Source organism: Nicotiana tabacum, chromosome 24 (assembly GCF_000715075.1).
Source record: "Nicotiana tabacum cultivar K326 chromosome 24, ASM71507v2, whole genome shotgun sequence".
Classification (NCBI taxonomy): Eukaryota; Viridiplantae; Streptophyta; class Magnoliopsida; order Solanales; family Solanaceae; genus Nicotiana; species Nicotiana tabacum.
In genome coordinates this window covers 57,357,761-57,370,631 of record NC_134103.1, presented here as the reverse complement: position 1 = coordinate 57,370,631, position 12,871 = coordinate 57,357,761, and the positions used below count along the sequence as shown (strand labels likewise).

General features: G+C 38.8%; 1 long non-coding RNA gene across 1 annotated transcript; it reads right to left on the bottom strand.

Annotated features, from left to right (window-relative positions):
* Positions 1-205: 205 nt before the first annotated feature.
* On the bottom strand, positions 206-3,143 carry LOC107822631 (uncharacterized). The gene is made up of 2 exons (XR_001656442.1): positions 2,909-3,143; positions 206-450 (listed from the first exon to the last, which is right to left on the bottom strand). It is a non-coding gene; the product is annotated as an uncharacterized LOC107822631 (long non-coding RNA).
* Positions 3,144-12,871: the final 9,728 nt, after the last annotated feature.

Here is a 12,871-nt window from a genome sequence, read left to right as displayed (position 1 = left end):
GGAAAAGTTCTCGTCTCTAAAACACTTTTAAGGACCACAAATCTGGTCCTCAAACACTTTTATTTTAGTCCCTAATTATAGACCAATTGTTGCCTACAATATTTGGTAACCAGTTCTACTGGTCCTTAAAGAGTTTTTTCCAGTCATAATTTTTTTATAAATTATATTATTTTTAATGTACAAAATCAATCTCACATAACAAAAATTTCAATAAAATCACGCTTTCATATACAAATATACAAATGTACATGTATAAAATTGGGTATGAATTACAAAAGTATATTACATCCCACTAGTAATTGTATAACCATGATGCATATGTCACGGTGCTGTTTACACAATCTTTTAGCAAAAATAACCTTTTTCCTAACTACCCTTGCAAGTGATAAAGAATACTGCATGAAATCTTCAAAACTTGCATCTTGACTTGTAAGTTCAACTCTTCAAACCCTGCAAAAAATAAAAAGATAACGACAATGAGAGGCACACCTAATATTGCATACTTTCCTCTCCTTAAAAGCATGTCATTTTCATACATATAGTCCAATTGCACTTTTTCAAATACAGATTAATGAAAAATAACATATCCATATTACGAAACACATTATCTGAGTAAAAATACTTTCATAAGTTTCAATAATATACATACCTTTAACCAATATGCAGTGAACCATATTTACTCCAGTGAGACAATTTGGAAGTAATTAAATGTAGTTTAGATCTTGAAAATCAATTTGTGCTCAACACATAAATTATAAGCCAGCATATACTGCATACAAAAGTTTACTAAAGCACAACCTCATGGCCAGTGATAGTGACTAAAAACACTCAAACAATTCGAGGAGGAAAGACTTCTTCATTTGCCGTTTCAAGAATATGAATAAAAGAAAGAGTAAAACCATTGTCAACCTTATAATCAATAATTTTGAGAGCTAGATATTGAGAAAATAAAATAATTATTGTATATAGATAACATCAATCATAACTAACAAACACCAATGGAAGATGTTCCTTAACAAGTAATTATTTGAAAAGATCAAAGTAGATGCTGAGAATTACAGTAAGAAACTTTTATTTACATGTCATACATATTGATATTCCTTCCAAAGCTTGACAAAAAAAAAAGACGTCATGAAAGTTCCGTTCACAACCTATCTCAGGGTCATAATAGATACCTTATCAAATTGGACGCAGGGGCTAGGCTAACTGTGTGAGATAATTATATGGGACTATTAGCTTTGACAAGGATGAATCATGAGAATCGAATTAACCAATAAATAAATTATACCCATAACAGAACTGCAACAAAATGATGAGAATAATTATTTTCCTCCAAAACAACCAACATATTCTCAAAACAATAAGAACAAACACAAATATTAAGATTGATGAAGCATTAGAGTTAAATTTCATAAATCAATCAACCATGAAAGGTATTTCCAAACAATTTTTATCGAATTAAATTTTGGTTTAACATTGTCTTCTAATTCAATTAAAATAAGCCAAGAGATATTGAGATAGACAAAATAAGATGTTTTTGAGCTAAGAGGATGACCTCATGTGTAATCTGATGTTGTAATCTTAAAGAAGGTTTTTCTTGCCGATATCAACTACTACATCTCATCTTTTACAAGTTCCAACAAATGACTACAGGTAAGCTTTATATAACCAACATGTGAAGAGGATTTCTGAATACTTCAAACCACAAGTTAAGAAAAAACATATTATAAATGCGCAGTATGTGAAGATTGCAACGTATTATAAATACCTAATAAAAAATGTAGTAGAATAAGCTATTGCTATGTTGAGTTTTTTATTCTCTCATCTCACTCTGTTTCATCTCCTTCTATCTTCTCTCTATCGGTTGGTTTCCATTACTGTTCTATCGAAATTTCCCTTATTAGTCTATTGTAATTTAGTTGAGTAATTTTAATATAATTAGCCAGTTCTATTATTAAGTGAGTTGTTAATTAGATTATTTTATAATCACTCTTATACCCTATTGTACATGTTTAAGACCTAGCTATTGTGAAAAATTCAACAATACTGAAGCACTGATAGCATAACCACAAAATATATGATCCATAGTTTCCCCACAAGGTCTAACACAACATCATTAGAAGACAACAAAATCCAAAGGATTTGATCTTATCATCTGTAGGCAGCTTTCTTTGTAACAAATTCCACTTTAGAGAGGACAATTTAAATAGATGAGGATTCATCAAAGGCATTCTATTCATAAGAGATGGATTTTGACGCAGTTTAATGAGGTTTCGTGCATTCAAGCAAATAATTTTTCTTATAAGCAGAGCCAATCCAAACAACCCAAATGAATTTTAATCCCACCTATCTTAACTGGAAAAAATCTAGGAATAGAGTGAGACAACAAGTGCCGCCACAACATTACATATCTACAGTTTCCTTTCCTTGCCTAACACAACACATCATATTTGGGTCAAAGATCTTCTTTTTCTTTTTGTTCTTCTTAACTCTGGAATAATAAAAAGACAAACTTTTGTGACTATATAACATCTAATTTAATCAACTTTTAGTATTTTTTTCTCATCTTTTGAGGATGCGCGTTCACAATCCCAAAAATACAAGTGTTTACAGTTCCATTCAAAGGGACATCTCAGTAGACAAAAACTTTTGTTACCTAAATTTCTTTCTCACGAACAAAACAATTAAAGGGAATATTTTTTATTCTCTCATCCTCCTTGCTCTACCCCAATACTTTAAACCTAACCCTAGCCACCATCCTCACATCTCAATACTCCCACTTTTAGCCCTACATCGCAACAATTAATATTCAACAGAATCCGTACAAAATATTATCATTTTCTACAATTAATATTCACTAAAACGAAATTTCTAGTGTTCAACCAAAAAGATAAGAAAAGTGACAAACCTGTTCAGATTAATAACTATTGTCATTGTCGGTTTGTGAATCTTCACCCAATTCAAATAGACATCATGTGAGTCTTCAGTCATTGAGAGATAAATTTGAAAAAGTTGATTGTTAAGGATTTCACATGCTTTCAGATTAAAAAACATAGAGAGAGGATAGGGTTTCGTTTTGGGGAAAATACGAGAGAGAGAGTGGGGGAGGGGCTGGTGGGGGGTTAATTAATATGCATATTCTTTTTTCATCTATGAATAGGAGTAATTTTTATATTGGGGCGGTGGCGCTTTTACTCCCCTCTTTACTCAGCCTATTAGGGACCGGCGATTTATCTTTTTAATTAATTTAGAAAATAAAAAGAGAATTAGGGACCACCCAAAAAACTTGTCCCTATAGGCACACTTTTAGGGACCAGAAGACCAGAATATCGCCCGCTGTGTTGGTCGCTAATAAACCTGTGTTGGTCGCTAATAAACCTTTTTCTTGTAGTCAATCCCAGCACTTTGGCATGATCTAGAACATGAAAGGAAGGTTACCATCCTAAATGCCCCGCAGCCTCGTGTTCATAAGTGTGGCGCGCAACACACCCATAAACAAGACTCTACTAGACACGGCTTGTAGACATCCCGAGGACAGACCTGCTCCAATATCATGTTTGTCACGACCCAAATTGGAGAGCCGCGACTGGCACACAGTGCCTTACTCAACCGAGTACTAATGTAACGTATCTTTCTAACATATCATCATCGGTAAATGGGCCAGAAGGGTCGTCATGAGATAACAGAATAAAACATAAGGAAATAATCGACATAGGATGACCCAACAAGATATACAAACTTATACATGTGCATACGGGCCTATAAGGCCGACATTACCATTTGCATACTAAAAACATATGCCGACAAGGACTTACCAGCATCCATATTCATGACATTTGTCTACAAGCCTCTAAGAGTACATAAACGTCATAAGGGTCGGGACAAGGACCTGCCATACCAATTAATACATGATCAAGGCATATTGACCAAATAGGCAACTCCGGAATATTTTGCAGTCGCATATGCGACCGCATAATGATTATGCAGTCCGCAAAATGACCGCAAAATTTGGGTGCCAAAACTGGAAAGGAACGGACCAGGTCTGCGGTCACTATGCGGCCCGCAAACTTATTCTGCGTTCGCATAATGTACCGAAGAACGGTTCTGCGGTCGCATAGTGCACCGCAGAACCTCCCTGCGAAAAATTCTAAAGCGGGATATGCGACAAGAGTGCGGCCCGTGAAATGGTTATGCGGTCACATAATGGACGCGAAATTAACATCAAAATGACCCAGAAAACTAACTCACTCTGCGACCATTCTGCGGTCCGCAGAGTGGTTTTGCAGTCGCAGAATAGGCCGCAGAAATGCTTACTTCTGCCCAACATTTTCTTCAACTCCCCAGCGCACTGTTCAATCCAAAAAGTCCGAACCTCTACGCCTGCCCCGATATCACAGAACCCTGGTTTTTAGGAAAATATTCACGGGGCCTTACAGTGTCCCTCAACATTGTGTGAGATGTTGACATCATTAGCTGCCATTTTTCGATTTCTTGGTAAGTAAAAAATCAAATAAGTTAGTAACAAAAGCAAGGATTAAAGAAACTACGCAATTGTCTAAGATCCACAGTGGGTGCCAAACTGTTTACTTGTAAAACACGCTACAGTTGAATTTGTTACGTGATTTATAAACAAGAGAACTGATTTGATCCAAAAATAATAAATAAATAATATTAAAAGTAAGTCTTGGCGATTAAAATAGAAGAAAATGACAATATTAAAAGTAAGTCTTGGCGATTAAAATAGAAGAAAATGACAAGCTTGGCTCCGAGAACAACGTCTCTAAGGACAAAAATGAGAACAATAGAGAAAGTTATTTAATTGAGAGTGAAAATGGAATACATCATATATTTTGCCAAGAATTTTGTGTTTTACAATGGCTACTGAGCCTGCTATTTATAGCAATTGTAGCGACCTGGCCGATCGTTTTGAGCTCTAGCGCGTCGTTCAGTAGTTTGAGGCCATGAGCAGTTTCACTTCAGGTATTATGACTTGTACACATGGTCGGGATTGAATTTCAGGAAGTTCGGAGTTGAATTTCGAAAGCTTTAAGTTGGAAGAATTTACTAAGATTGTATTTTTGAGTAAACAGCCTAGGAATCAGGATTTGAAGGTTCCAACAGGTTCGTATGATGATTTTGGACTCGGACGTATGTTCGGATTTGGTTTTAGATGCCCCGGAAGCGTTTCGGCACCTATTGTGGAAGTTAGCATTTTGGAAGAATTTCATTAATTTGGGTTGAAGTGCATTTCAATGTTATCGATGTCTGTTTGGAATCCTAAGTCTGGGAATAGCTTCGTATGGTGATTTCGGTATTGGGAGCATGACCAAAAGTGGATTTGGAGGTCCGTAGGTCGTTTTGGGGTCATTTAGCGAAAGTTGGAAATTTGGACAATTTTGAGAAGTTTGACCGGGAGTGGACTTTTTGATATCGGGGTCGGATTCCAATTTTGGAAGTTAGAGTAGGTCCATAATGTCAATTATGACTTGTGTGCAAAATTTGAGTTCAATCAGATGTGATTTGATAGGTTTCGGCATCGGATGTAGAAGTTGAAGTTCTAGAGTTCATAAAGCTTGAATTGAGTTGCGATTCATGAAGTTGATGTTGTTTGATGTGATTTGAAGGCTCGACTAAATTCGTAATATGTTTTGGGATGTGTTGGTATAATTGGTTGAGGTCCCGAGGGCCTCGGGTAGATTCCGGATGGTTAACGGATCGAGTTTGGACTTGGAAGAAAAGATGAGGCAGTTGATATCTGGTGTGATCACACCTGCGCAATAAGGGCCACATGTGCGAGGTCTCAGGTGCGAGCCAGTGGTCGCAGGTGCGATTTGGGCGAAGCTGGGTAATAATCGCTGGTGCGAAGGGTTGTCCGCACCTGCGAGGTCACAGATGCGGAGGTGCGTCGTAGGTGCGAGAGTGAGAGAAGAGTCCAGGAACGCAGGTGCGAGGGTATGTCCGCACCCGCGAAGGCGCAGATGCGGAAGGGAAGGTGCAGATGCGGAGTCGTGCTAGGCAGAGGGAATGCGCAGGTGCGAGGTTTTGGCCGCACCTCCGAAGCCGCAGGTGCGGCTACTGTTCCGCAGGTGCGAAAATGTCGCTGGGCAGAAGGGTTTTTATAAACGGGACTTGGCCCATTTTCTCCCATTTTCATTTGGTTTGGACGATTTTGGAGCGCTTCAATGGGAGTTTTTCATCAAGCAATTCTAGGTAACTGGTTTCTTCCCATTGTGAGCTAAATACATGAATTATGCATGGATTAGAACATGGAAATTAGTATAAATTGTGGGGGTTTTGGTAGAAGACCTAGAATTGGGTATTTTGGATTTTGACCACTAGATTGGGCATGGAATTGAGAATAAACTATATATTTGAGTTCGTGAGGTTATGAGTAAAGTTATCTTCGAAAATTTTTGGAATCCGGGCACGTGGGCCCGAGGGTGATTTTTATCGACTTTTCGATCGGGGTTAGAAATTTGCTATAAATTAGATTATAATGAGTATTCGAGTGTATATTAATGGGTTTACATAATTATTGGCTAGTTTTGGAGCGTTGTGCATCGATTCAAGTTGTTTGAAGGGCTCGAAAGCCGGTTATTGAACTACGGAGCGTGGTAAGTCTCCTTTCTTACCTTGCAAGGGGGAATTAATCCCATAGGTGAACTAAATTATTGTGTGCTTCTATTTGTGGGGGCTACGTACGCACGAGGTGACGAGGGTCCGTACGTAGCTACTAGCTATGCCTACGTCCGGGTAGTTTTAGGCTCACATCATGCCTTGTTGATAATGTTATTGGTTTATGTTTGTTGTTTGCCTTGAGAGGGAGCGAGATTGAGTCTGCTTATTAAATGTTTTGAAAGGAGTTGAAATTAAAGAACTTAAGATTTAAAAGGTTTCATTTGAACTTCGTAATTTCGAAAAGAATTGAGGAATAATATAATAGTTGAAGAAATCTATGTGTAACCGCGTCGCATGTATGTTTCGCGAGAGGGGTAATTTCCTTAAAAAAAAGCTACAAGCTGAATTTCCCTTATTTTGAAAAGAATCAAGAAAGAGATATGATTTTAATGTTAAATTTATATTTGACCGCGTCGCAAGTATGATCCGCGAGCGGGGTGATTCCTTAAATTTATGTTTGACCGCGTCACACGTATGATTCGCGAGCGGTGTATTTCCTACTACTCTCATGGGAGCGGGCCGTTCTCCTCGGCAGATTAAATAGATGCATCTATGATTCGCGCCATTCGACCCTCTGGCAGTGCACAGTTTAAATATTTATTGGATCGGGTCGTACGACCTCGGCATGATTTGTGCATGCTTGTATTGCTTGCCTTGAAATTTATAAATAATGATATTGCCTCCCTGGTCTGAGATAAATTGATAAATGATGAAATGTAAATTCGGAACCCTCTTATTAACAAAGGAATTGTTTCCTTGATTCATGATTTTCTTGAGTTTACTGCCGTTTTTAATAAATCCACGACTAATTATATTATTGATGGCCACAGTAAGTGTCGAAGTCGACCCCTCGTCACTACTTCTTCGAGGTTAGGCGGGATACTTACTGGGTACGCGTTGATTTACGTACTCATACTATATTTGCTGCACGTTTTGTGCAGGTACATATATGACTAGTGGCCTTGTGGGCGCAGAGGCGCTGTTATTACGGTGACTTAGGTGAGCTGCATATTATGTACGACCCGCAGCCAACAGAGTCTCCTTTAGAGTATTGTATTTTCTTTCCTGTCCAAATTCTATTCCGGACAGTTATTGTATTTTATTTTAAATTCCTAGAAAATGCTCATGCACTTGTGACACCGGGTTCGGGGATGATTATGGGATGTTCAGTATTGAAATTGGAAAACATTGTTATTATTATGTAAATTCATCTTTTACTAGAAAAATTGAAGTAAATTTACGATTTCAAAAATATTAAAATGAGAATTTAATTAACTATTTAGTGTTTGCTTGCCTGACAGTGGTGTCCGGCGCCATCACGACCTTTAACGGATTTTGGGTCGTGACAACATGGTATCAAAGCACTAGATTCACTTAGGTCTCACGAGTCATGAGCGAGTCTAGTAGAGTCTTGCGGATCAGTACGGAGATGTCTGTACTTATCTTCGAGAGGCTACAGGGCTGTTAGGAGCACTTCCCTTCTTGATTCCTCATCGTGCGATTTTATTCCTTTGAGGATTATGCCTTCATTTCTTTTCCATTCAATCTTATGCGACGTGAAGTGCTGGTTATAAATCGAGAATTGAGGAATTGTAATGGTACTACAGATGTGGTGCGGGGTGTTTCTCCCTGAGTAATTGATTGGGCTATTGTCGTCACCTTGATATAGGATATTCTTTCATTTCAGCTCAGTAGCTGTACTTCTGAGAGCTTTGAGGTTATACACAGGTTGCTATGATGCTCATGAGTTGTTATCGCATAGTATTGATGTAATGGTATGACGCTTGCCTATGTCTCGGGGCAGTGAATACCTTGAAAGGAGGTTTACTCAATGCAGTATTTAAAGATTCGGTATTTTACTTCCGACGAAGGAAAGGCAATCGAACTAAGAATGTCAGACTTAGGTTGATGGAGTAGCGGGATTCGATATTTTCAAGCATGGTGGAATATTCGCCTGCAATGTGGCGTCATCGTCCTTGATTGATTATAATGTGTTAAGTTCGTTGGTGTTACGGTTTCCTTCAATTCGCCTTGGTGCAGAGTGTCATAAATGGTGCCGAGAAAGCAGCTGTCAGAGGTCGCAATGTGCAGAGGTTCAGGATCGAATCGGCCTGGGGGAGACAGATAGCGCCATGCGCTACAAAACTCAAGCACAACTAAGGTGCGATATATGATCTGAATCTCGAGAGCCATCCCGCTTACATAACACCATTGCTACGCGGAACCCCAACACATAGGAAATTTATCAAGTCGTTCCACAACTCACATGGAACAATATAGTATTACATGAAATAGCCGATGATGAAATAACATCCAACGTCTGAATACTCCTCCCTAAGGAGCGTTATGCTGAAATAAACACATCCGGCCTGACATAGAACCCATATTCACTTTTAAATCCATCCACAGACCTCAAGCTGATTCTGATTGCACCGTACTAAGCTAATAACCTTTCAAGGATCCATAATAACCCTTTTTTTCACATAACATATAAGAACAACTATCATAACCGGAACAAGCTTCCACAATCCACAACCAGACGAACCGAGCATCCTCCAGGCACGAATTCCCAATTAGCGATATTACCACAATCTTCATGCTTGGTTTCCATTCTTCAATCAATCAAGTGACTACACGTCACACTTATACAATCTTCCCGTGGGATATGCTCCCATGACCTTTCGCACTAGGTAACAAGTTTGTACATTCATACTACCGGCCACACCAACGCTATAAAGCAATTCAAGAATCCGTATTCAGTATGCAAAGCCTCGTCACCTAGGCACCGATCTCAGGTGACGCGAACAACGATGCCAGCTGACTCTAACCATCTGAGTCCTTTCTCGTTCATCCGAGCTCGTGACATTCTTGTCAACACCGAACCGCAACCTTGATCCTCAACTTCCAAATCTCATGATAATTATTGCACTTAATCATGCCAATGTGCAAGAGCACAAAAATTTTATCATAACTCTAGAACCACTAATAGGGTAAACAATTCATCATGCATAAACATTTTACTTAGCTCATTTCATGAGAACCATTGCAACACGCAGCCAAATTCCCATGACCACAGAAAATACAAACCTCAAGTAGTGGTTTAAACTACCATAATTCTTTCCGGGATACGACTACACATAACATGCCATAATGCTCGAATGCCCCCAAATAAAATCAATTACGGCGGCCGTCAAACCTCGCACGTACTGCCACAAATCACATGCACAACTCAACACGCTGAAGGAGCTGATCATTGCCATCATCATGCCAATTCAACCATTGCTAACCAAACCCGACTTCTCCTAATTTACTTTGGATCTTCCTTAGAAATAACAACAGCTCATTTATCATAATCCGCTGCAAAAAGCTCGATATTCAACCATACTATAGACTCGAAATCCTTAGACACCACACCTTAACTTTTGAATCTACTAGGACCGTTATTAAGAGTCACCCACTCTGACTTAGTCCCGAATATAATCAACTCCAAGGCTCCGCTAGCACATGAGCACCCTCTAAAGAAGCACCTGGCCGAATCATCTTCCTTGTAACTCGCCTCTACACGAAGCATAAATCCTGAGTCTTCCCCAAACCTGAACACGAATCAATAAGGCCAAATATAGCACACATTCCTCAAATCCTTTGCTCAAATTACTGTTGATGTTCTCTTCCCTTAGTCATAGCGACCCATCAATACACTAATAACCATAAACCACACTAGTTGACTATTACACAATCTAATCATAGATGGTGGGGCTCTCCCACTTAGCCTGAAGCTGCCATTGCATAATGCTGGAACCCACCAAGATTCTCCCTTCATCGACATGATCCAGCACAATCAACCCGCCAAATTCCTCGAAATCCTTCTATTAACCTTTAATAAACACTCTGAACCACTAGACACATTTACATATTAAATCTCCTACCGGGTAGCCAGTAGAAATTTTCACAGAAGCTTCATCAACGCCATGCGACCGCTAATCCTGCTCACAGGAGATAACCCACCTGTGAAAATTCCATGCCGACATCTTCCAACAACGCTGCACCTAGTACAATAACCACGAAGCCAATAAACCATCCTTAGCTCGTGCTTGTTCACTAGTTGTACAAGTCCGTTCACTCCTCATGGACATCAACTAAAGGTGCGACAATACATTCCAATCCAAAGTCATGTTGTATCCTTCTTCATATCAAGCAGCTCCCTCCAGCCACACCCACTCTTCCTCAATATAGCAGCCAATATTCCAAATTAAGCCCATAAATCTAGTCACTGTCCACCATGAATCCTAAATCAATCTAAACTTCCTCAAGGCGTGTAGCTATCCTATCACAGAACCCACATGCTACTCTGCCACTCTCCCACTTTGGTCAAACTCACTCCTTTAAGTAACTACCCGACTCCTATTTTTCACACTTGGCCTTCTATAAGTTTAACCACCACAAGACACCTCCCACATATCCTTCCTCATCCTTCGTTGCACCAACACCTTCCGCTGAGCTGATAGCCTACTAGGAGGACCGTCAACCAACCTATCGGGGCATACGGGCATGAAACACATCGTCCCTGGGCAAATGGGATGTCAGTACGAATGAAGTACCGAGTATGTAAGTCTAGAAAACATAAATAAGAACAGTAATGTAAAGAGAGATAGAGAAGATACAACCTGTAGCATCTAAGTACCTCTGAGGGCTACTGACATTAAATGCATGAATATATATATATATATATATATATATATATATACATACACACACACATAAGCTTTTAAAAACATACGCTTCTATGGGCATCATCATCATCATATCGTACCCGGCCGTAATAGACTCGATAAAAACGTACCCGATCATCATCAGGCTTGGTAGAATTGTACCCGACCACATGGAGCATGATAAAACCCAACTGATTGGTGGTTGCACAATAGGTGTCGTACCTGGCCAACTAAAGCGCGGCTCGGTAGAGTAAAATAGATACATATATAATGCATTCTGGACTCATGGAATCATGTTCTAAACCTTTCAGAGTAACGTAGGGTTGTTGCACCTTCAATTAACGTTATGGGAATCCATACAATCAATATGAACCTCAATAGGATTCAAGGATCATATATACATGCTTAGAATAACTTTATAAGGAAAGGACAACATGGACAATCTTAGTTACTAGGGGTAGATCCGTTATTAAATAGCGTATTGTTTATGTTCATTTCACTATAGATCAAGCCAAAAGAAAGAAAGAAGTTCCTTAACATACCTGTATGCTCTCTTCCTTATTCCGCAACCAAGCTCAACACAACTTCTTGCGTCTATAATAAGTGAAATGATATTGTCGTCAACATATAACGTTGTACCATCGTATTTGGCTAGTCGTATAGCTTACGGAACATTGGCCGGCAACTCCCTTGTTTCTACTACATCCCAAATACCACTAAGGGTCATCAACATCCCAACAACAATAACAATAACCAATAATAGCAATAACAATAATATAATCCAATATGAGTTTCTCTGATTATCTTAACGAGCGACAAGCTCGTTGTTTCTACTAACAAAACATAAATTGAATCCAACTCGTATTCCATATATTGGTTCACAACCTTCAGAACATCATACATATATGTACTATATGATTCCTAGTTTAAAATATCCACAAAATAACTTTTAAAACAGCCTCATACGCCTAGCACCCTAACTTTTATCGTCTATCACTTGTGTTTCGTGTTTTCTTCTTCAATAAATTTAGTTAACACCTAGAAAAACTTAACAACAGCAGACATAACATTATCAAATTATTTCTCATAATTTCCAGCCACCACAAACCATATATGTGGCCAAAGAACAATCCAACCAAAAAGATAACTATGTCCCATGTTCTTTTAAGTGCTATCTTATAGTTTTTCACTCAAACAACACAACCAACTCAAGATTAACCTTAGGAACAATTAAGAAGCTATTATACATAGCTTGGATAGTAGCTACAATTCGAAAACCCATCTCAACTTAGCTCACAATAGCCCTCAATCACACTACAACATCATAGAAGCATCCTTTTGTAGTCTTTAACACTTTTGATGATGATTTGAGTTGATTTCCATTAAGTTTGGTTCTTGGGATCTTGGGATATGTTAGAGAGGGTTTTGGAGAGCCTTTGGATGAATTTTGGGTGATAAATGACCCGAAATGAGTCTGAAACGTC